General features: G+C 40.0%; 1 protein-coding gene and 1 non-coding gene across 2 annotated transcripts in view; one reads left to right on the top strand and one right to left on the bottom strand.

Moving 5' to 3' along the window:
* Nucleotides 1–22,875, top strand: part of SLC2A13 (solute carrier family 2 member 13) — a 243,588-nt gene that overhangs the window by 74,715 nt on the left and 145,998 nt on the right. The gene's annotated exons all lie outside the window — the stretch shown is intronic.
* LOC118914598 (small nucleolar RNA SNORA67) lies at nt 464–602 on the bottom strand. The gene has a single exon (XR_005025678.1). It is a non-coding gene; the product is annotated as a small nucleolar RNA SNORA67 (small nucleolar RNA).

The raw sequence follows: 22,875 nt of genomic DNA, 5'->3' as shown, positions 1-22,875 counted from the left end.
AACCTTTTCCTCTCTTAAATTGTGTAGGTTTATAAATGTGCAGACATAGTCTATCACCACAATTCTAGTTGAGACATGCATTTTTTTGGAAAAGTCATTTTTTTCCAAGGTACTTTTTCCTCTTTCCTTGAGGAAGTCAGCCTTTGGAGACCAGGAATCAGATACATACTGATGGGAGAAGTTGAAGTATGAATGAATGAATCCCAACTTGTATTAAGTCAGGTGGACATCTTTGAACAATTTCAGAATGTCCATAACATGAGCCCTAACAAGACAGAAGTATCTCTAATCCCAGTATTGGTCTTGCAGAAAGCCTTTTCCGTTCAGCCACACTGTGTCTTTTGATTGGAGAATTTAGTTCATTTACATGTAATAAGTGATAGGTATGTACTTTTGTTAATTGTTTAAGGCTATTTTTGTAGTTCCTCTGTTCTTCTCTCTTCCTTTGTGGTTTCCTGACCACATATGTGGGTAGTCAGGGCTCAGAAGGAAACATGCCCTCACCCCCACAGACCTTGGGCATGCCCGCTTCTATCCCAAGTTGCTGTACTTCTCAGGATTGGGAGGTGCTGGTCGGCCCCTTTTATGGGATCACCCTGGTGGGACATTCTGTTTAATATCTGTATATGATCTAATAGGCATCCTGTGTAAAAGGACCCTGGTATCCTTGCCTGGGCCCTATTGGAAGGTCATTAATACTCTACTATGACATTTTTACCCACAACCTTGTGTAATTCTTTGATGAGCTCTTAGGGGTTTTGCCTTGTATTATTTATTATGGGAACTCCCCTTTTTGGTTTGAACTTTTATTAGACTTACCAAGTTATTTGGCCTGCTGAAATAAATTCGTTCCTAAAATGAGGATGATTGGTATCTTCAAAATGTTGCACTCATTGTAGAAGTGGTCAGAATTATTTTTACTTCAGGCTAAACTTACTTTTTGACTCCAGAATTTTAGCAAATCTAATTGTGTTTCTAGACTTTCACATCCCCGTGGTACTAACTTAGGTGAATTTTGTAAGATGGTGGTTTCAGTGTCCTGAGTGTCATTAAGTCCCAAGAATAAAGACCTGTTGACTCAGAGGTCAGAGTCTGCACTCAAGTCCTGATTCCCTCTGTTAGTTTGTGACCTTGGGAAAGTTGTTTAACTTCACTCATTTTCATTTTCCTCTTCTGGCTTTCTGTGTCTCACAGAGCCATTATGAGGATGAAATGAGGAAATATATCGGGATGGCAGTATTGCAGGTGATATTTTTTTGTGTTAGGCAGTGATGCTCTGTGATGTCAATTTTTTAGTTGAGATTACAGCATATAGGCTAAGACACTGGAAATGTGGCTATTCACCTTTTTATTCAAGATCAATCTCAGCGGCACACATGGTGTGGGGGATAAGGGGGAAGACAGTGTAGCACAGAGAAGGCAAATAGTGACTCTGTGGCATCTTACTACACTGATGGGCAGTGACTGCCATGGGGTATGAGGGGGGCACTGTAACAGGGGTGACTGTAGTAACCACGTTGTTTTTTCATGTGAAACCTTTATAAGAGTGTATATCAATAATACCTTAATTTAAAAAAAGATTAACCTCAGAAGTGTTAAGGAACTGTTTTTAATGATTTTTTACCTAGTTCGCTTTGCAAGAAAACTTGCCAAGTCATCACATACTAGCTGGCTACTTGTGTCCCCTCCCCAGCGTTTGCTGCCAGCTTAGACTTTAGCACTGCGGTTCTTTTAGAAGGCCTAGCTTCAGTAAATGCCGAAGGCAATAGGAAGGTGAGGCTTTGCGGAAATAGCTCAACGTACTAGTGTCTGTCTCTTCAGCCTGTGTGTCCAAGAGAGTTTGGTTTCCTTAGCTATGTTGATATTTGTGTGTAACAGAATTTCTCCTGAATGGCCATGCCCTCCTTTATTGTGGGACCTGGAGCTTCTGGGCTTTGGGGAATGTGTTGAAGACTGTGTATGGGGCTGGTCACCCTGTCAGCATTTCTTAGTGGCTAGTGTCGCACTGAGATCGAGTGGAAGTGGAATGTTAGACTAATTTGTGTCCTTCCAAAACTCATGTGCTGAAATCCCAACCCTTAGTACCCTAGAATGATTATTTGGAGGTGAGGCCTTCATAGAGGTCTAATTAAGGTTAAGTGAGGTCGTATGAGTGGACCCTAGTCCGCTCTGACTGGTGTCCTTATGAGAAGAGGAGGAGACAGTGGAAAGGCGTGCTCACAGGGGAAAGGCCACGTGGGGCACAGGGCAGCCACGTAAAGCCGAGGACAGAGGCCTGCAGAGAAGCTGAACCTGCCTGCCTCTGGACTCCCAGCCTCCAGGGCTGTGACAAGATAGGGTTCTGGCGCTGATGCCATCCAGTCTTGTCCCTTGTGTGGCAGCCTTGGCAGGTTGACACCTGGAATCTCCCAGACCCCGGCTGTTGGGTGCTGGGTGTGTGTCTACCGCTGGGGTTGTAAGAAACCCCTTAAGACGTCATGACCCACGTGTACATTCAGTTTCAGTTTGAATCTGGTTCACGGATGTTACAGCTTTTAAGTTCATTTTTTGAGGGTATGAATGATGGCAGACCTACTCTCGGGCGTGGAAGGGTCAGAGAGCGCTGTTTGGGACGGTTCATGTTAAAAGCTGTCTTGTTCATCTTTCATAGTTGATAGACTTTTGCACTTTAAAGTTATGGAGAAATTAATGCAAATAGCTTAAAATCTCCTTACAAGATATGCACAGTATATATTCTTCTTGTGTTGCCTGCTTATTTTAAATCATTGGTTTCTCATATTAGGAACTCATACCAAGTGTTCTGATGTTAATATTAATGAAATGGTTTAATTTATGAATTCTGGGGTGGGGTGAACCCCACCTCATCCATGAATGATTCTTAGCCTAATTTTGATTTTCAAATACTGAATCCCATCCATATGCCTGTTCACTGAAATGGCCATTTTATGAATAAGACAATGACACTATCTTTTTGCGTGTGGTGCTCTGCAATTTGGAAATGCTTGCACATGCATCGTCTCATCCCGTCCTCCCAAACACTGCTGAGGTTGGCATTATCTTCTTAATTTCCAGGGAAATGAGTCCTAGAGAAGTTAAGAGACTTTTTCAGTCACACAGTGAATTTTTGATTCCGTGTTTCCTGAATCCCCATCTGGAGCTGTTGTTCTGTTTCTTAGGTCATGGTAGACCAAGCCCCCAAGACAGAAATGCGTGTGATGTGCGTGTGTGAGTACATGTGCAGGCGTACATGTGGGTTCCCTTAAGTTGTTTGTAGTCTCTCCCTTTTTTCTTCTGGTAATTTTGCTGCATGTGTTTTATGGCGGCAGTGGTGATGTATCTGTCCTTTTTTCTTTTCTTTTCTGTTGTGTGCATGTGCAACATGTGCACATGTGTGTATAGGCAGAGCAATATCAAAATGCCATTGGAAGCAGTGAAAAGATGAGTTTTCCTCCCCTGCAGGTTTGGCCAGCAGGATAGGTGTACCTTGTGTCTGAGGCTAAGACGTTCAGGTGTCTGCAACTGTTAGTTCTCATTTCAGTGGATACCAGAATCTGTTTATAATTAAAGGTAAGACTCAAAATCTGTTTCTCTGGAGAAACATCACCTGCAAGCTTCAGCTTCCTGAGGCAGACAACAGCTTACGAAGGTTCTGTGTTAGTATTCAGATCACCGTTAAGCTAGCTCATTGTTCCCCAGACCTGATGCTGAGTCCCGTCCTCGTTTCCTAGCAACCGGCTCACACGTGGCGGATGCAGAAGGAAAGCCATCAGGGACTCGCTCTGCATTTCTCAAACAGCATCTGAGAAATGGTACCCAGACTGCACTGTTTCTCTTCAAGGTTTCTACTAAAAGCTTGCCTCTTATGTTTGTTAGCTTCCAAAAAAGGAAAGTCATGGAAGATGAGCATGAAAAATTGAGTAGTGATGCCAAAACATCAGAGTAAAATTGTTGGAAATGTTCATGAGTAGTAATGTTTTTTTAATCGTCATTGCTGTTTATGTATAGCTTGAAGCGATGGTTTAGGGGATAAAAAGATGAAACTTGTTTTATATTTGAGAATTAAGATCTGAATAAAGGTTTTAGATGCCTAACTACTCATTTGTGGTTGTAAAATAAGATGCATCTTCAGGGTTTTTTTCTTAAGGGAAAGGAGGTCAGTGTACCATAAACACGTGTGTGTATGTATATGCAACTGTCTGTACATCTGTAAATGTTAATCCTTGGACTGACAAAGTGAAAAATGCTCTGCGAGCTAACTGCCAAATGTCATTGCATTTGAGCAAAGAAAAATAACCACCCGGCCCGTTTCTCCTTATGAGGAATCAATAGCAGTATGATGTCAATTTTAGCACATTTAAAATAGAAGCTATGATTTTGTATTTTCCTGTATTATATTTTTATTGTCATTTAATCTTATCACTTAACTTTGCTCTGAAATGTAAAATCTAATGACATTTAACTGTTAATAATTAAGTACTACCAAGACGTACCTATTAGAAAATACTGACTTTTGGATGCAAGAATCTGAAGTAATGTCCCTTCCTTTCATAGCTCTCTCTCTGCCATTTTCCATAATTGACCCCAGGAAAGGGGATGAGAAAAGTGTTGGGGGAAGCAGGCAAAAGAGGGCAAAAGGGGAAAATGGAAGGAAAGAGAAAATATGAGTGAAAAAAAAATGTCCATGACCAGTGAAAGGTGGGCGGTGGAATTTAGTGGAGCCACTATGCTCCCTGCCACCTCTGTAAAAGTAATATCCTGTTATCCTGCGGCCCGGGACTGCGTTGGCTGGCCAGGCCAGCACCTGCTATGGGGAGCTGGTCTCGTCCGTGCAATAACCGGAGTGAAGAAAGAACGAGGGTAGAAGGCATCATGATGTGGGTCCTAAAGTGGGAGCTCAGCGCTGTTTTCCTCGTATGTCAGGTGAAGGCTTGGAGTGGATGAAGCCTGTCCTAGAAGCCACACCATGGGCTGGTGTTGCTCCATAGAGAAGTTTTCATTGGCTTGTGGCCGACTTGGAGAACTGTTTTATATCTGGTTCATTGTTTAGTCTTATCTTGATGGGATTCAAACATAAAAATCTCTACCGCTGAGCCCAGCTCTACTTTGTAGAACTGCCCTTTCTCAGAGTGTGCAGAGTTCTCATATTCTTTTCCCCATTTTTTTTAATAAGTCACTTTTGTGAGACGTCCATTTCCCATCTGAGTTAAAGCCTTGTCCGTCCCCTCAGAGGACCAAGTGGCATTGTCGCCTCCCCAGATGACAGCTGCCCAGGCCACCCCGTTGCTCTGTCCTACTCCCACCTCTCCCATTTCCCACCTGTTGCCCCTGCTGCCTTGATGCTCCAGTTCTCCCTCCCCTCGTACTCACATAGACCCAGGAGGCAGATCAGCAAGGGTGTGCAGCCAGGCGCTGAGATGCTGCTCTCTCCCATTCATGCAGCACCTCCTGTCTTTACGGGCAGCTTTCTGATCCCTTTTCTATTGACTTGGGCTGTAAGGAGCACCCCTCTCTTCTTAGTAGGGTGCCCTCTGTAGAATATAGGCTACTTAACTGCCCCTTGGCCCACCACAGCTTAGGACCCTACTCACGGCATCAACCCAGGGCCATAAGAAATGTCCTAGTCACCATTTTTTCACGTGTGTTGGTATAAGGGTTGCCTGTATCTTTCTTTGTACGTACTGCTCTTTATCATACTTGGGCTACTTTTTTATTCTTTCTTTATGAAATGGTGGATCGTATGATAGTGGGTCGTAGCTACTTTTGTTTGTGATGGAAAAATGAAGAGCTGCTGGCCCCTTGCACCTCACGGTCCTGATCAGTGGTCGCTAAACATCCTTTCTCCTCTTTGATTGTCATTATGCTTGAGATCCGAATAAGGTGCATCCACTATTACCCTGAAGTTGATTTATTTATTTACTTATTTATTTTTGAAGTGTAGTTGTTGCACAGTCTTATATTGGTGTCAAGTATACAGCACAGTGGTTCAATAGTTCCCACATTACTAAATCCTCATCCCTTCTAGTGCGGTTACCATCTGTCAACATAGGAAGATGTTACAGAACTATTGATTATATTCTCCACGCTGTACTACCATCCCCGTGACTAATTTATATTATGATTGAGATTTTCATGCTCCTTTTTCCTCCTCACCCTCCACAACCATCCCAGCCCTTCCCCAGTGGTAACCACCAGTCCCTTCTCAGTGTCTGTGAGTCTACTGCTGTTTTGTTTTTAGATTCCACAAATAAGTGAAATCATACAATATTCACCTTTCTCTGCCTGGCTTATTTCACTGAGAATAATACCCTCTAGGTTCATCCATGTTGTCTCAAATGGCAGGATTTTTTTTTTTTATGGCTGAATACTATCCCACTGTGTATAAGTACCACATCTTCTTCATCCATCCGTCTATTGATGAACACTGTGGTTGCTTCCATATCTTGGCTGTTGTAAATAACATGGCAGTAAATTTAGGTGTGCACATACCTTTTTAAATCGGGGATGTTGTTTTCTTCAGGTAAATTTCTGGAAGTGGAATTACTGGGTCATATGATATTTCTGTTTTTAGTTTCTTGAGGAACCTTTGCTATGCCATTTCCCAGACTTCTTGCTTCTCTGTACATGCTGACATACTATTCCCAGAACACGGTAAAGCCATTGCCAGTGTGGACTTACCTCCCTTGTATTTGGTCTTGTTGTTCAGGAGGAGAGCCATTACTCAGGGGGAAATGCACCGCTAACAATATGCTGGAAGTTAAAGCCTTAACTCCCTATGTAAAATAGTCATTTATTTATTATTTTACTCATTCATTGATTGAGCATTTACCGGGTGCTCTATGTTCTTGGCATTTATCAGACCTTAGGAAAATAGATAAGGCCCTGCTCTGTTAGAAGGAACTCACTCTCCCAAATGGAAAGATGAAAAGTGAACAAGAAAAGAAATATGTGTAAGACAGTGTCAGGTAGTGAAAGGTGGAAACCCTGAAGAAATGTGACTCCAGAATGGCCGTGGGTGTCAGTAAGATAAATGTACCTCAGTGGAACTCTGAAGTCCTAGACGTTGAGTCCTACTGTCTTCTTGGTTTCCTTTTTAAAATTAGAGCTATAGTTCCATCAAATTTCATAGGAGAATGAAATCGAAATGTTGTGGCAAAAAAAAGGAAAAGTTGAAGCAACGATAAACAGATTACTGGGAGCTTGTTTACATTATTTAGGAGTTTGATGTATAGTAATTTCTCATCTGTAAAGTATCATGAGAACGGAAGCAATTCTCTCAGTGTTGATCCGTACCCTGATCCTTTTCTAGATCGTGGGGATTTCTTTCCTGGGCATTCTCTCAGCCAGAAAGTTCATAGTCTGCTCTGCAAAGCATTCTTAGGCTTTAAGATTTTGAGAAAATGTTGTGCATATGGCAGTGATATTTTTGCCTTTTCCATGTCAGACAAGCTTGAATCTTCTTTCAAGACCTAGTTTCAGTGTCATCTGTTTTGTATAAATTCATCCCTGACATTCCCTATAACCAGCCAGAGCAGGACACCCATCTCAAATTATCCATTCACTCAGAAAATAGTTTTTGAATGCCTGTGATATGCCCGGCATGGTGATGAGCCATGAAGATTTAGCAGTGAGCAAAAGGAAGCCCTCTTACAGTTTTCTTCCTGATGAGAGCTGACCAATGAACACATGAACATGTGAGTGACAGGCGGTGAGAAAACTTGGTGAGTAACGGTGGTCAACATGAAAGAGCAGATGAAGGATGGCAGGTGACCATGGGGCAAGGGGGGCTGCACTTTTTTATAGGTTAGTCCCAGAAGGTCAGAGGGCTAAAGTAAGCGAGGGGGGCAGGCCATGTCGTATGGCTAAAGCAGAACAATGCGGAGAGGTCTAGGAGGTAGAGTCAGAGCCGATTGTACAGGGACTGTGAGCCTTCGGCTCTAATTCTGAATGGTAAGGGAGGCCCCTGGAGGGTTGTGAGCAGCTAGCAGACACCGCAGGCTGGTTTGCAAAGGCTCCTGGGCCTCCCGTGCTCAAACGGGACTGGAGGGAGGTGATGGTGTGGAGTCAGAGCCCTTAAACGGGAGGCTGCTGGAATAACCCGGGAACAAGAGGCCAGGGTGGTTGCTGTGGGCTGGTGAGAAGTGGGAGGACATAGAGGTGACAGTATTTGCTGATGCAAATATTGAGAAAGAGAGAAATTAAAGGTGACCAGAAGCTTTTGGCTTGAGCACCTTGAAGGATGGAGGCAGAAAGACTGTGGGAGAAGCAAGTTGCACCCATTAGCAGGAGGAAGGGAATTAGGAGTTTGCATAGACTCAGTTTGTGATGCCTTTGCATATCCAAGTGAGGAAACTGAGCAGATGGCTAGATGAGCAGTTTTCCGCTCAGGAGACACGGTAATTTGGAGACAGGACTTGAGGAGTGAGTGGTGCATAGATGGCATTTGAGACCTTGATCTTGCTACTTGTCTGGGACACAGTGCTCCTTCGTGACTTTGTCCTTGTTGGTTGAAATACCACGTAGGGGAAGGTCGCTGAGGGCAGAGCCTGCATCTCCCTTGGCATTTTGATATGTCGGCGTGGCAGCCGGCCATGGTGGGAAGCCGTAGCTTTCTCTTTTCTTTGTGGGTATAACTGGGTTTGACTTAGTGCTCTGTCCAGGGAAAGCCATTTTTCTTAAAACTAAAAGGCTGTAACATAAAAACCGCCAAAGGGGGAAGTCAGGTTGTTAAATTTATAGTTTATGGTCAAAGCTTAAGGGTTTATCATCTCTTAAGTATTTAAATATTGCTCTCAATTGCTGTTTTCGTTGTGTCTCTAAGAAACATGTGACTTTGAGTACAGTCATAACCAAGCAGCAGTGGCAGCTTTAACAAAACTGTTGTCATGGAGATGAACCCCATTAACCCCAGACCTGCATAGGTGTGCCTAAGATGTGTGCCCTTTGAAATTGGTCAGCTTGATCGTGTGACCTAAAGTGTCTGTGACTGTCTGTAAAAGTCCCCCCCCCACACACTTTTTTACTTGGGTTTGCTGTGGATTAAATACAGAAATTGAGGATAAGCATTCAGAAGCTTGTATAGCAACAAACAGTGATTTTATGTTTATTGACCCTCATAAAAAATAGCTTGTGTTTTGTATCTTTTCTCATTTCATTTTTCCTAATAATTCACTTTATTATATTTAACAAAATATCAGTGTGCAACAAACTGGAAACTAAAAAAACCCAGCACATCACTGGTAGTCTGAGAAGCAGCGTACTGGTGCGTCGTATTGGAAGGATCGTCGCTAACAGAGGACTCCGGTAAATTGGTAAATCTCCCTGGAGGTGGGGTGGACGAAAATGTAGCCAGCAGGCATAACCAGTGTCTCCAGAAAATGTGTGTACTTTGAAAAACAGTTGTTAGTTTTCCATGTCATGACTTACTGGTGAGGGTATGACCTGGCGACGTGAAAAGAAGGGAAGGCGCATTCCACGGGGAAGGTAAAAGAATGAGGGATTTAATTTTTTGTTGGTCAAGCTGCCTATGATCTCAGGTCTGACACTGTGGTGGGCAGATGTTAAGGTCTGTGACTCCTGCTGGGTTTTCTAAGTGTTTCCTTGTAGCATCCAAACATTAGGTGTGTCTTCATTTAGTCATTATATTGTGTATGGATTCCTGAAAGCCATCTTCTGGTCTGCAACCCTTCAGCCAAATACTTATCCTTGTTTCTTAGCTGCTGGAACAGTTTTACTCCTTTCATTCATCTTTTTGGCACTTCGAAAGGAGGTTCTCAAGAGACACACTGCGAATAATAATCATTCTGGTCGGTTCTATAATACTTGGCCATTATTACCTCTCATGAGTCGTTTTATTTCGCTTCTATTAAATAAGCAATGGTAATATGCCTCGCAGAATGTAGTTAATGGCTAACCTGGTATTTCAGGAAAAGGAAATGAGCCGATGTGAGGCAGAGAAGTAAAGGGAAGCTAAGACAATTCCGTCAAACCATCCGACACTCAGAAACAAGCAGCAGGGTGAGTGGGGTATGCGGTGATGGCACAGGGAAGGCAGACCTGGCGATAGCGGCAATTTCTCGAAAATGTCCATTTTGAGATGGTCTCCCCTTTGTTTTTCATGTTGTGGAGCTCTCCAGATTGTCAGCATTAGCCAACACTAATAATTTCCATTATCAAAAATTATTAGCATAATATTAATTACTGTTATAGAAATTGCTGACACATAGCCCTCCTGCAACATCTAAGTAACCTGACCATGGGCCAGAGATGCAAGCTGGTGTATTTGGTCCTCTAGTTTTGATGTTCTTACTTTCGAGGAGCTTAAAGAATTATGGCCAAACTCTCCCTTCTTGGTGATTTCCCCAGTGACCGCCTAGAGATTGCTTCTCCTATCTTTGTAAAGATACATGGCAGCAAAACTCTGCCAGTTAATGAGCACATGAAAAGCCATTTGTCTAAGGGCTGTTTGTTTTGCTATTTACAAAGCTGTGAAGCTGTTGACTAAAATCTCTCAATCCCTGTAGAATACTACCACTTTTTAGTCAACAAGTACACTAGCCACTTAAAAAATTGAGTGAAAAAAAAACAACTATTGGCTACCTTTTAGGAAACATGATCAAAAAATGTTTTGGATTGAAAAGTATAATAGTTTTAAAATAAAGAATGGGATATATTGACTGGATGTTAGTCCAGAATTTCTGCATTAAGCCTTCATACTTAGTGGTAGTAATGATTTTCTAATAATTTACTTCTTCTCTCTATATAGTAGTGTATTGTATCCATGTTTCAGTACCAGAAATTTACATTTAAACTGGATAATAAGAGTTAATCAAAAAATATTTCTATATGCTTTTCCTTTGTTAAGGCCTTATTTATACAGGGTGACATTTACTATTAATCTACTATCATATTTTATAAACAGCTTATTAAAGAGAGAGTGTGACTGAAAGTAAAAGGTTTTTAACCAACCAGGAAGAATTTCCTTGTTCTCTCATCTGGGGGACTGACTGCTCAGGAGGCTTCCACTTTTATTAGAATTGTCTTTGAGAGTGAATTCTTGAGTCACAAAACATTCACTCAAAAAAAAAAAAAACATCAAATGCTTATTTGTGTCATTTCCCTCTGGAGGCCAGATACAAGGTGTTGACAAAACCACATGGTCCCGTAGCCCGTAGAACTTACAGTGCAGTTAGGGAAACAGCATTAATAAAACCACACACTGAATAGTTGCTCTTAATAATCGTGAAACCTTGAAAAAAAAAAGAAATGTGCTTATGTAAGATAATGGTTTTTTTTTTCACTTCAAAGCCAGATAACCATTTTTTCTAGTACTTCTCTAGTACACTAGCTCTTTAATCTTTGAAAAGGTTCTTAGTCTTTTCCAAACCTTTGTTTTCTAACCTACCAAATAAGGTTAGTATTGTAAATCTCTTAGGTGCAAGTTAATTTACATAGAGCTTAAATCTGGTAGATAATCTAAAAAATGAGCTCACACCAACCATCCTCTCTCCAGTCCCTTCATCCCCTACTTTTACCAACTATGCCAAACCTAATGAAATCTAGTCATCAGCTTTATATATATACATATATACATATCTATATATATGTTGTTTTCTTTCCTTTATGATTTTTTTGAATTTAATTTTTAGGAAAACATGTTAGTGAATTACATGAGACATTGATGGCAGGTTAGGGGTGAAGAGAAGGAGCATACTTGAGGTTTTTCAGAAATACATTTCATTCTCCATCTAATGATGAGGCCAGAAGTGTTTAAGGGATGTTAAGGGTCCAGGAAGGTGAGTTTTGGCTTCTGTAGGTGAGAGCATACAATGAAAAGATCTCATAAAATATTTGATAAGGTTAAGTCAACTTGGTCCCCCGCACTCAAATGATCTATTTCTTATTAAAAGTTAAGACATTGTTATAAGTAGGTCACACCAGAAATGACATTTATGAAAATTAAACATGGTAACTTGCAGTGAATCATGGGACTGATAAACCTGTTCATATGCAGTCTGCTTGAGCTAGAATCTCTCTCTCTTGTTCTCAACTCTCACATCATTAACTTACCTTTTTGCCTGTTGCCATTGTCTTCCGTGGTAAGGGCCATCTGTGGTGTAAGTTTCTCGGGGCAGGGGCCATGCCTAGTTTATCTTTGAGCCTTCCAGTAAGTAGAGTCCTGGTGATGACAGTAAATTTCATTCGCTGGTAACTAGAATGAAGTTGCTTTAGGGCTGTCGTAATAGGTGCCTGAGATGATTGTTTGAGGGAACAGCTATTTTAAGGTCTCTTTTCAGCCTTTAGAAGACAAGAAGGTGAACTCCTGAGAAGGCTGACACCCTAACAATAATGCCTCCTCTGTGATTCACATTTCTGAATGGTGGTGTCATTGTTCCGAGGAGGAGTTGTTATATTTGGACACTTAGCTTAGAAAAGAGCACTCCTATTCTGCTTTTAATACACACAGTTATTTAGTGTGTTCAAATTTAGAATGTGGTTTGACGTTTATTTACGACACAAGGTTTATAACCACGTATGCATTATTGAACATTTCTATACTCTGGCTCTTTATATACTTAGACTTTTTAGAGTTGCTCTGTTTGTGGTACATGTTAATAGAAAGTAAAATAAAAACAGTTGCATTGGAAGAGTTACATCTGTTCTGCACATGGATTGTTTAAAGTTTGGAAAACTACTGTGATCGAATAAATGAATCTTCAGACAGGTGGCTTACTTGAATACTTACAACTTATTTTCAGATTCCTCCTGGGAAATCTTACATTTGGCTGCAATCTCTAAACTGTTTTATCTGCTCTGAATAAACTGGGAGTGGGAAGCTTCAATTAAAATTAATGGGACTTGTCATGGAGAAATTTAGAAAATTTCCATTACCTTTCAGTGACATATTATAGTGAAAATGTAGACATTGTCCAGCCTTGAAAAAAGTTTATTACAGAGACTCATTTTTGTGTAGGAATTCAAAATGCAAATAAATTGTCTTTAAAAGGATATATGTAGTTAAAATTACTGTGTTGGTTTAATAATAGAGGATACACAGTTTTCTCAGTTGAACATTGTTTCCCTGCAGCAAATTAAAAAAATAAAGTGAAATCCAAAATAAATGGGGGGTGACTTTTTTCTCTCTATCAGTTTTCTAAAACTAGCAGAAAGTATACAGTTTGCCTAAGTGAAATTTGCTCTTCAAAACTATCTGGTAAATGTCTTTCTAATCTAAATTGGAAGCCCTTTTTTTTTTTCTGGTAAGAAAGGATCACCACGGTAAGTTGCATTTCAGCCCTTTCCAGGCATAATAACGCATTTGGTCATGTGACATAAAAATCTTAGAAAGAATGTAAGCTTTTTGATGCTAGTGTGAGCTTTAAGATCTCTGGACAAGTAAAACTGAGCTGTAATTCAGTTATAACACATAAAAGCACCTGAACACAAAATATTTAATCAAGTCAACATTGGGTGTTGACAACAGAAATGAGTTTGACCTCTGAGTTTTCTGAGAAATTATGTAAAAATGTATACTGTAAGCACATTTATAAGAGGAACAAATTATATATACAAATTCATAATGTAAAACTTCTCAGTTTACAAGCAATGTTATTCAGTGAGAGTCATCATTATTCCATGCTATTTTTCTACAATTGTACAAATTGCTCTAAACTATGATAAACTTTAATCAGTTTGAACATATCTTGTAAAATAGTTTTGTAGCATCTATGTTTAGATTCTCAGTGAAGAAGTGCTTCAGAAATACTAGAAGTTAATACAGGGACTAAAGAAAATTCTTAGAAATAATGTAAAGCTTTTAAAAATGTGGTCAAGTGCAGAGAGGGGTCAGGACAGGGAGGCGGCAGCTGTCGAGTGCGTACCTTGCCCAGGCAGTGTGCACGTGTCATCTCGGCTTGTGTCACAATCACCCTGCTTTATAGATGAGGATACTGATGATGTAGTTTGTAAAAATGTGAGTTGAGGTCAGATGTGGACTTAAGTCTTCACGTACCGAATTCCTAACTGTGTGGGAGGCTTTGGACCTGTTGTCGAACCTGGGTTGCAGGAGTATACATTGGTTCAGAGAAGGGGATTTGGAATCTGATCTTCAGCTAAATCTTAACTCTACCAGTTATCAGTTCTGTGATTCATAAAACAGGAATGATAGCCCTTATCCCAGATAGTTAGAATTAAATGGTGTGTATTAAATGGCATATATAAACTATTCGCATAGTTTGTGGTGTACAGTAGATGCTGAATAAATGATGTGGATGACAAGGATATGGTGCTGGTGGGGGTGGGTGGCAGGGCAGAGCTCACACAGAAACCCAGGCCCATCTAATTCCAGCGCACGTGCTTTTCCCACTGACTCTGATACTGGAAAAGAGCAGACAGAGTAGTATGGAAATGTGCCTTGAATCAAAAGCAGTTGTAGTTTTTGAAGCAGAAGATTTCTTTCAGCAGATATGCAAGGCACACCCTGTGCTGGGGATAAGCATTACAGTCAAGGACCTCGACCATGTAGAAATTAGTCTAGTGAGGGTGATACACAGTAAACAAGAAAACAAGTCCATAGCCTAAGTTCTGACGGTTATAAGTGCTCTGAAGAAGCCCCAGCTGATTGGGAAGATGTGACCGACAGGCGTGAGGGAAGGATGACTGTAGTTTCGTAAGCCACTTGCGCGGATGGAGATTTTGTTTTGTGAAAGGACAACATGGAAGTGAGTTGCTAGGGAATCAAAAGCAGTGTTTGTTTTGCTGGTACCGTTGGAGGTGCCGATGACATATTCAAATGTCGGTGTTCAAGGTGTTAAGAAGTGGGGCATGTGAGTCTGGAGCTCGGAGGTGAGGTTGGCATGGCAGTGTTAATGTGAGAGTCGCAGGACTGGAGGAAACCTACGGGGAATGGATTTGTGGAGAGAAAAGAAGGGAGGGGGCCCTGGGGCGTTCCGAAGCCTGGAGGTCGGCTGGAGGAGCCCGCTCCGGCGAAGGAGGCTGAGCAGAGGCGTCCAGTGATGTAGGAGTGAAGCCAGGAGGAAGTGATTGCTGGCAGCCGGCGTTGGAAGTGTTTCAGGAAGGAAGGAAATAGCAACTGTTCCCTGTGTCGTAGATAGACGAGGGCTGATTATTGAATTTGCAAAGTGGACGTAGTTGGAGAGGGTTTGCAAGAACAATTTCAGTTGTTGGTGGAGGTGAAAGCCTGCTTAGGATGGGGCTGAGGAGAGAACAGGAGGTAAGGAGGAGGAAGCATAAGGTACAGATGACTTTTGAGATCCTCTGTAAACTAGGACAGGAAAATTATGAACTAGAGCAGGATGTGGATTTTTCAAAGTTGATTTTCCAGTTTTATTTTACTCTGGGTGATACTTCATCAAGATCATAGGCTGCTGGGATGCATTCAGTAGATGAGGGAACGGACGCTGTGAGAGGGGGATGGACAGTTGTGACAGGGGCAGTGTGCCCCACAGGCTCAGCGGGACATGAGTCAGACCAGGAGGAGAGAAGTTAACCTTGTCCTGGGGGATGGCACAGTATATGGGTCAAGATACAGGGAGCTCACCATCGTGGTGGGGACAAGATGAATTCGTTCTCTTCTAATTGCTTCTGGTTTCTCAGCGAAGTAAGAGCCGAAGTCATTAGCAAGTGCAATAGAATGGATGAGTCACGTTAATTAGCCAGCATCTGTATAAACTGCATTCTCGGGTAGCAGGCTCCTGGGAGATGTTTCCCGGCAGAAGGCTTTGGGCTCTGTGGGCTATGTTCCTTGGCCTACTTTAGCCATAAATGCTGTTCGTGTGTTCCTACCGTGTGATGTGAACAGATTTCAGTTGAGCAGCCTACTTTATACCTTCAGGTTTTCACTGTTTGATCAGGTGATTGCTTAAGAAATAGGACATTGCAGTAAATTTTTAATACATACTTTTATTTTTCTTCGTAGGCATGTGTATTGTTCCAAGCCCTTAATATAAATTATAATTATTTGTATATATAGCATATGCAGTGAGTCAGAAGGTAGTGGGAGGAGCCACCCTGTTAACTGACCCACTGCCATAGTGAGACTGTAGCATAAGGACTTTCATCCACCCAGAGATGCTGACATGACCCAAGCCAGTTCTGAAGTGAAAACAGCTCATGATTAATTAGTTCCTTGTGCCATTTGACCAAAGTAGTAACGTTTCAAATTATTTGTTGATGTAAGACCTTAAAATAAGTGTGCATATTAGATGAAGGCTGTTTAAAGGAAATATTTTATAAACACATGTATACCAAGTTATCTTCTAATTCAGTTCAGTCATCATTTGCTTTAAGCTACACTGGAGAAGCAAACATGATAGCATAGGGACTCACAAGAGGCCTGGACGCCTAGCGGTAGACAGAGAAATGTGGGCAAATAATCACTGTGCAAGTCCAAAGATAAGGGATGTGAGAGGAGTATGAAAAGTAGGAGCAAGCAAACAACATGTAAAAAAAATTATACATAAGCAAGAGAGAAGTAGTTACAAGTGTATAAAAATAGTATGCAGCCAAGCCACATAAAAGGAGCCGAGGGAAACCAAACATGAGCTGCAATTTCGAAGGATTTTTAAAAATATCATCTTTTACCCCCTGAAAATGAGACACACATCAGGGAATCGTGTTTATTTTGGTTGTGTTTGTGCAACTGTGCGTGATTTAAGGAATTCTATCTTGAATTTATTCAAGGACCTGCAGTTGTTCCACATCATTTGTTTGCCTTGTTTGAGAGACAAAAGCCAACACCAGAGGGGAGAAATATATATAAATATATATTTTTGACCATAAAGGCATAAACACTAGCAGTTGGTTGCCTGTTTGATTCTGAGCCTCCTGTCCACCGTAACAGGAAGGATAATACAATCCAGTTACATGATTCTCACTGTCCAAGAGGAAAAAAGTGACAAAATACTTTCAATGTCATTTATGTATTTTCTTATATGAAACTTTGTATAGGGGATCCCCAGTGTAGGTAATGAAAAATGTCCTCCATAACAGCAAATGCAATGATGTGATTTGTAAAGTCCTTGAAGAATCTGGGCACTTATATATTCAGTGATCAAGCAGGATAGGATTATAGGTAAAAATTGTGTTGCATATTTTTTTGTTGCTTTCTTCTTAATTAAAAGATGGAATTTTGGAAGTAAAAGAGACCTGCTATGCTAAAGTTTAAAGGATTTGGAGTAAAATCTTGGAGAATGGCTGTATTAAGGAAAACAGACGAAAAGTATCCAACAAAGGTTGCTGAAGTGGAACAAGGAAATGTTAATGGAGAAACAAAATTCTGTAGTATCAGAGAAAGCAGAAGAAGAGACTTTTATAAAAGGATTGGCCGTCGCATGAAGTATAAGGAGATCAAGGAGAATAACTGCTTCACTACTGGTGTCCGCAATGACAATTTCCTTAATGGCCTTTTGAGAAAGTCTCTTCCAGAGGATGGTGGGGGTGGGAGGGGGCGAGGGAGGCTTATGATATAAAGTGGCAGAAATTGAGGAAGTATGTGTAGACCTGTTCTTTCAGGAACTGTAGAGATGATAAAATTGCGGTTTGATGTAATTGGGGTCGAGGGATTGATGGAAAGGGAAGAAGAGGGAATGATGCTGTGCAGGGTCCCAGAGGAGGGGACAGTGAGAGGGCCCTGCAGACGGAGGCTCAGAGAGGAGAGGATTGTTTTCATTGAGCTGGAGGGAAGGAGAGGCAGAGAATGATGTTAAGGAACTCAGTACTGGAAGGGAGGGAAGTTACAGGAAATGACATCTGATGGCTTCTGAAGTGGTTTAAGATTTGAGGTCGTTTGCAAAGTAAGATAAAAGTGTGTGTGGATTGAGACACTGTGGAGGTCATGATTCTTCAGGTCAAAAGACCGTTTTAGAACAGCTGTTTTTGAGATTATGAAAATGCCATTTTCTGGTTTTAAATATGTCAGTTCTTTGTGTTTCATTAGAAATAATTTAGATTGCTGTGCCCCTTTACAACCATTCAGCTCCCACATACATGTATTTCTATTTCATAAAAGACCAAGTGGATATAGAACAATAAAGTAAATGAGCTTCATACTCGTAGACTAAATAGAATATTTATGAATAATACTTTTTAGAAAGTGGTGGAGAAATAGCTTTTCACTGTTTTCCTAAAACATTTATAGTAACTTGATGAATAATGAATGGGAATAATTTATAATACCTATATACTGCAGTCAAATGGAGCATTTGTTTATACTCCCACATAACAGTTACATCATGGTTATATTTTACATAAAGAGCCATATATTTTTAATGCAAAGTTGCTAAAATAGTTCCATTCAATGGAGTCATGGAATCTTGGTCTTTTAAAGGACTTCAGAGTACAAGATGTTCTAGAACTTCCCTGGGAAACATTCAGCTACATGTTGCTTCACTTCTATTTAAGTCGCGCATTCCAGTGATCATGAGCAACGCTGGAATATATTCTAAATAAGCCACAAACAAGCTGAGTAGTGAGATAAGAATCATTTCCACATCTCTGATAGTGAATATAATGCTATGCTTTTTATATATGCCTAAATGAAAATATATAGAATGAGTTTTATTTTGTAATCAAATTTTGCAGTACAGTGGGCAGATTGCATTATTTTAAAAGACGAAGCTTCAGCATTCACAAAACATAGATGGATCAAAGCATTTCTAAGTAGAAACTCAAGTTTCAGCCAGTATTTAAAATAGACACATCCTGACTCCCTTCACAGATTGCCATTGACCATATGGTAACTGCAGACACGCCTCAAAATAAAACAGCCATATGCGGATTTTCAAATACTGACCTCATCCCTGGAGAGCCATATTTATCTAGAAGAGCCTCTCAAACCATATCAAGTAAAATTATGGTTTGTGTCATGTTAGAAGATTAGAAAATCTGTCTAATGAAGAACAATCTCAAATTAAAAGCACAAATGCCAAGGTAATAAGGTTAGATACCACAGACATCAAAGCACAGGCATCTGATGGAAGGTCTTGGGAATTCTCCTTGCCCAGTTGTCATACACAGCAGAATAACCCAGGGAAGTGGCATTAAAAGCTACCCTAGGCTGTGGCCACCAGAATGGATTTAGTGAAAATGTGTAGGGATGCTCAGCAGGGCTGTTTGACGTGCATATCTGTCTCCGGCTGGCAGGTGCTGAATGCAGTATTTCCTGTCTGCTGGAGATGCTAATTGAATGCCAATATTAGTTTTTCTGGTTCCATGGTACAATTGCTAGAGTAGGACACGTGGAATTCACTTCTTCCATTTCCTGCAGCCATTGTTCGCTAATGAAATTCTGCTGCAGGTTTTCAGAAATTGCAAACTTGTGGGCATATGCCTATGAATTAAACAACAATGTGGAAGAAGGAACAGAATTGTAGCAATTTGGAAAAATGTAATGATCTCTTCAGTGATACCTCATTTTCCTCATCCAAGTAGGAGTGGAGATGTCAGAAAGGGGGACAAGGAAGGTCTGCAAATAAGAGTTTCTGTAATGGGGATCATTTTAACTAAAACACTATGTGTGCTTTACAGTTACAGCGACACACACATACACATATATACAGTACATATATATATATGCACACATATATATTTGTATTTATATGAGTACGTCTGTGTGAGAGAGAGAGAGTAAAAGGAAGATTTCAACACCCTCATGGTGTACAGGCAAGCACTGTCTCCCGTAGGTGTTGTGTTAGGCTAGCAGGTCTCTGGTATCAAGGTTTTGTTTAAATCTAGGCACTCAAGGACATGCCGTATGCCTAAAGTTAATAAAATACTACTCATCACCCCTAAATGTTCTTAGAGCTTAGTTTTCCCTTGCTTCCCTTTTGATGAGGTAGTGTTTTACTGGATTTCATTGAGTGACAAGTTGTGTTTAAAGTATAGTAAGACATGTATCATAGGTTTGTCTTAAAATTGCAGTCCTAAAGGAAAATCCCCTTATAGACCAAGAACTTTGGAAATTGTAGCTTTCCATTAAAGGTCACTGAAATTTCTGAACTCGTCTTTATAATATACATATCTATAGCATGAGTAAACCTAAGTCATGTCCTTTATGACGCTGAACCCCTCCCCTCATACATACCACAGTATGTAAGTAGACATCTGTGAAAATTTATTTTTGAAATAATATTTTTGCTTTTTTAGTAAGTTAGAAGACTACTTCCTTCTAAGATTGATAAGTAGTTTTAAAAAAGTAGTTTGAACTTAGATTTATCATTCTCTCCCACCTTTTCTAGTTATCTCATTATGTTTTCAATTTGCTGTAACAAGATGAGTCTTTTAAAAGAAAAGCTTAAAACTTCATCTGCAATAAAAAAGATCAATTCCTGATTGAATTCTACAGCTATGTTCAATTAAAACTAATATACCAGCTTATTGATGTGCATAAACTTCTATTTCAATATTGATTTATTTTAGATATTGATCTCCTGAAGGGAGGGGCATTCGGTTAACTGCTTTAGGCCATAAAATGCTGTGGGGAAAGGAAGGCTAAAGGGCTCGTTGTGGTACTGTGTTGCTCTCGGCACATCTTTTTTGGCACGTCTGTGTCTATGCCATTTAACACTGGTCTTCCTGTTATTTAAGTTGTATTTGATTTGGGACATATAATGGTTTTTTTTGTCATTTTTGTTGAACATTTTATTGGTGATCGTTCTGAAATTTAAGAAATTAAGAAGACTATAAGGCATATGTAATGAAGTTTTTTTCTATAGAAATCCAGGTTTTGAGTCCTACTTGCTGTGAAGGTCAACCTCTCCTCTCAGGTCTGCAGAAGTGACTGGTACCCTTTGCTCACTCAGAGCAAGCTGAGCAGCCACTCAGAGCTTTGGTGGAAAGACCCTAATTGCCAAGATAGCCAGTGCATAAGGCAGCCCTAGGAAGAGAGACTTGTTTTATTTACATGTTATGATACAGGATATTTTTGTGAGCAAATGCATTCTAGAATCCCATCTATCCTATCACCTTCAGAACCCTGTACACTAACTCCTTTTCCTTTAGTGACCTAACATGTGCATGGCTCCCTTACAAGGCTCTGTCTGTCATGCTCACGGTTGGTCATGACATTTTTAAATCTCACGTGTCCTAGCATACCCGACCAGCTGGTAGATACAGTTATTTCCCTGTTCCTTTTTCAACAATGTTTACATTCTGCCACAGAGTTGTTTATTTTAGGAGTTGAACCTGTGTAAGTGAAAAATGAGAGTGTTGGGAAAATCCATATTTTGAATCAACTCTTCTTTTCATGAACCCAATATTCTACCACCTTCTTTCTCCATTTTGGATAACTTAATACTAAGTTCTTTTAATAGAAACATCTTTATTTCTTAGTCTGTATTTAATAACTGACATTCATTTTTTTTTAACATACAAGAGACCATGATTTTTCTTTTTCTTTATCTCTTTTTTTGGAGGGGATGGTAATTGAAGAGTTGGAAAAGAGTTGGGGCAGGAGAACTGCGCTGGAATTAGTGAATACATTTTAGCCTCACATATTTGGCCCATTTTTATATCTACTTCCTGGGTATTTTTAGAATTATGAATTTCTGAGAATCACGCTGACAGAAAACACAGTATCCTTCCTTTAAGATATTGTATTTCAAGGGACCACATATGTCAGTAGCCGTCATACTTCCAGAATCTGGTGGGATCATCGTGATTCTAGATATTCTGCCCCCACTATAGGATCATGAGCCATTTTCTCAGCCTGAGTGTTATCTCCTTGGTGTCTTTATTCACGGGACTGTCACATGTAAAGCCAAATATAGCAAAAAAGAAAAGCACAGTGGAAGATGCATGAATCATGGATCGATTTTCATCTTATTTGTTGAATGCCTAAATCTTTTAGATTCAGGAACATGCTAGTAGAATGCTATTCAAATATTCACATGAAATTCACATATCCATATGAATATCCACTTTTTTTAAAGTAAGCAAATGATTAATGTTTAGAAATACAGCTCATGTATCTTGAAATGTTCTATCTCACAGACATATAGGAAATACTTAATTTCTAAGGAGTCAACATGTGATCTAAAATCAAGGCAGTGGAATGGAACAATCCTAATTTATCTCTGGTTGTGTGGATAGTCTGAAATATATCATAGAATTTGGTAGAACTGCCATTTATCACAGGATCCTGTGGTATAATATAGGTCTTACTGATTTATCATCTCATAATTTAATAGTAATTTGTGTGTGAAATTATAGAAACTTTATAGAAATTTTAAGTATAGAATCCATTTGTTCTTTATGTTAATGAAGTTCTTTGAGTTGTTTTGTGGAATCTTAAAAGCAAAGGCTGTTTGTTTACATAGAAGGAAAACCCATGCGATTTATTGGTGATATTTATTTTAAAACTTTGAAATTATATTCAGCTATGGAGAAATTCTAGAGAGCTGATGGATGAACTCACAGCATCATTATTTGTGTTTTGGCACAAATATAGTTCACATGCATTATGTTTAATTATCAAACACACCTATGAGTTAGATGTTATCACATAGGCATGTGCGACACAGAGAGGGTAAGGGAGCTGCTCAAGGTCACACAGTTCCTACACAGCTGAGCCAGATTCAAATCTAGGTTTCCCTGATTTGGCAACTCTTGCTCTTTGCATTATTCAACATTACTTATGATTGTAATCAATTTTTACAGGAATCCTGTATAAGCCTTTAGTCATACAGTCTTCTATCGTCATATGTAATATCTGTTGAAAAATTGGGAAGGTGAGAACTTTCTGTATCACTGAGACTGCCAACTTGTTATGAAAATGCTGAAGAATGCCATCAGGTTAGAAGTATATGTCCTTTCACTTAAAAAATTGCTTTGTCCAGAGACAACATTAATGTTACAAATATA

The sequence above is a fragment of the Manis pentadactyla genome, chromosome 14 (genome assembly GCF_030020395.1).
Source record: "Manis pentadactyla isolate mManPen7 chromosome 14, mManPen7.hap1, whole genome shotgun sequence".
In the NCBI taxonomy this organism is placed as follows: Eukaryota; Metazoa; Chordata; class Mammalia; order Pholidota; family Manidae; genus Manis; species Manis pentadactyla.
This window is presented reverse-complemented; position numbering and strand designations above follow the sequence as displayed.